We start from the raw sequence: 2,352 nt of genomic DNA, 5'->3' as shown, positions 1-2,352 counted from the left end.
TGCACTCCAGTGTTCATAGCAGCAATGTCCATAATAACCAAACTGTGGAAGGAGTCCAGAGGTCCTTCAACAGATGAATGGATAAAAAGATGTGGTTCATATAAACAATGGAATATTACTCAGCCATCAGAATGAATGAATACCTACCATTTGCATCAAATTGGATGGAACTAAAGGGGATTATACTAAGTGAAATAAGTCAAGCAGAGAAAGACAATTATCATGTGGTTTCACTTATATGTGTAATATAAGAAATAATGCAGAGAACCATTGGGGAATTGATGGAAAATTGAAGGGGGAGAAATCAGAAAGGGAGACAAGCCATGAGATACTATGGACTCCAGGAAACAAACTGAGGGTTTCAGAGGGGAGGAGGGATGGGGAGATGGGTGTGCCTGGTGATGGGTATTAAGGGCAGTTGTGATGAACACTGGGTGTTATACACAGCTAATGAATCATTGAACACTACATCAAAAACAAATGATGTACTATATAGTGGTTAACTGAACATATTTAAAAAAATGAAAAAAAAATCTGCTGCTGAACTCTTGTGCGGGCTTCTCCAGCCTAAAAAAAGTTGATGTTAGAGGAGCCTGGCTGGCTTGGTGGGAAAAACATGCAACTCGATCTTGGGGTTGTGAGTTCAAGCCCCACCTTGGGTGTAGAGATTAATTTAAAATCTTAGGGAAAAAATGTCTTTTGAGTTACTTTCCCCTTATGATTAGTGATATTGATCTTTCATGTGTTTATTGCCCATTTGTGTATCTTCTTTGGAGAAAGGTCTATTCAAGTCTTTTGCTCATTTTTTAATTAGGTTTTTTTGGTTGTTGTTTGTTGTTGAATTATAGGAGTTCTCACTCTCTTTTTAAGTAGTCCTGAAGTTATTTTCTTATTCATTTATTTAATACCTATTATGCCATGAATTCATAGGAGATGGACTTCAATAGCTCAGGCTCTTTTCCATTGGTTCTTACCAAATGTTCATCTCTGGGTGGGGCAGACTGGCACTTCAGTTGAACCCAAGTACCTTTCTCACTTTGGTTTCCTTCTTTTTTGGATCATTTTCCTTCACACACTTCAGGAAGCTACCTTGGCTCTTAGAGTGCTTAATATGCTTAACACATACATTATTTCTCTTGGCAAGAATCTTGCTCTTAACCTTTCTGTTTACAACAATGCCAACAGCATGCTAAGTGACACTGTAGACTCTTCCAGTTTTGCTATGATGACATTTGTGGGACATTCCTTTTTGAATGGTGCCTATTCCCGTGATGTTTGCAATATCACTTTTATTGTAGATACACATGTATGTGGCCAAAGGAACAACTCCATGTTTTCTAAAAGGCCTAGGGAATGTAGAGTGGGTACATCTCCTCTTTCCCTTTGTGTTGATCATTTCAGCGAATTACTCTAAGATGGCATGTTCCACCAAAAGACTGTAGGAGTTCTTTATATATTCTGGATATCAACACATTGTCAGATATATGATTTTCAAATGTTTTCTCTTATTCCATGGGTTGTCTTTTGAGTTGTTTTCTTTGATGCACAGAAGTTTTAAATTTTGATGTAGTCCAACTTGTCTACTTTTCCTTTGTTGCCGGTGCTATTTGGTGTCTTAGTCAAGAAATCCTTACCAAATTCAATGTCATGAAGATTTCCTACCTTGTTTTCTTCTACTTTAAGGTTGCCTTTTCCCCCCTAATATTTAAATGCTTAGTGATATTAGTCATTTTTTTCTCTGTTCTTTGTTCTTTGTCGATAATTTTTGTATTTTTTTTCCTGGTCAATGTTTCACTTCCTATTTTTTAAAATTTATGTCTTCTTTTTATTTTTACATGGTCTTTTAATATAAATCAATGTTTACTCTTTTTTTATTAGGTCATCTTTGATAAGACAAATTATGGATCTATTTTTTCTATTAGGTTTGGGCGAGGAAGGATCTTATGATATAGGGTTGTATGCACCTGAGAATGGGTAAGTTATTCTAGCTTTTAGTTATCCCCAGACAAAATAACTAATGCATGGTTGTTTGCAATTGAGAGTTTATCTTCTATTTGTATTGGTCACAGTCTTCTTCCTGCAGAGTCTCTGTGTTTCCTCATTGAACTCATTTCTTGTGTAACACTTGGTGCTAAATGGGTCCTAGAAAACTTCCTCTGACAGCTCATTGATCCTCCTATGTTGCTATAATTGAGAAACTGTTTTTCTCTCTGGAGGCACCATCTTTTTTGGACAACTGTGCTCTGTCAGTTTTGTCCAAGGTCCGTACCTGTTTATGTCCCTGTGAAGTTCTTCACTAGATTTGACAGCTTCTTCTCTTTAGCATGGTTCAGAGTTTCAAAAAGCTATTCT

The 2,352-nt window shown here is 36.6% G+C and overlaps 1 pseudogene; it reads right to left on the bottom strand.

Annotated features, from left to right (window-relative positions):
• Window positions 1-851: 851 nt before the first annotated feature.
• Window positions 852-1,399, bottom strand: LOC116869821 (annotated as a pseudogene).
• Window positions 1,400-2,352: the final 953 nt, after the last annotated feature.

The sequence above is a fragment of the Lontra canadensis genome, unplaced genomic scaffold (assembly GCF_010015895.1).
Source record: "Lontra canadensis isolate GAN:19392208 unplaced genomic scaffold, GSC_riverotter_1.0 scaffold20, whole genome shotgun sequence".
NCBI lineage: Eukaryota > Metazoa > Chordata > Mammalia > Carnivora > Mustelidae > Lontra > Lontra canadensis.
This window is presented reverse-complemented; position numbering and strand designations above follow the sequence as displayed.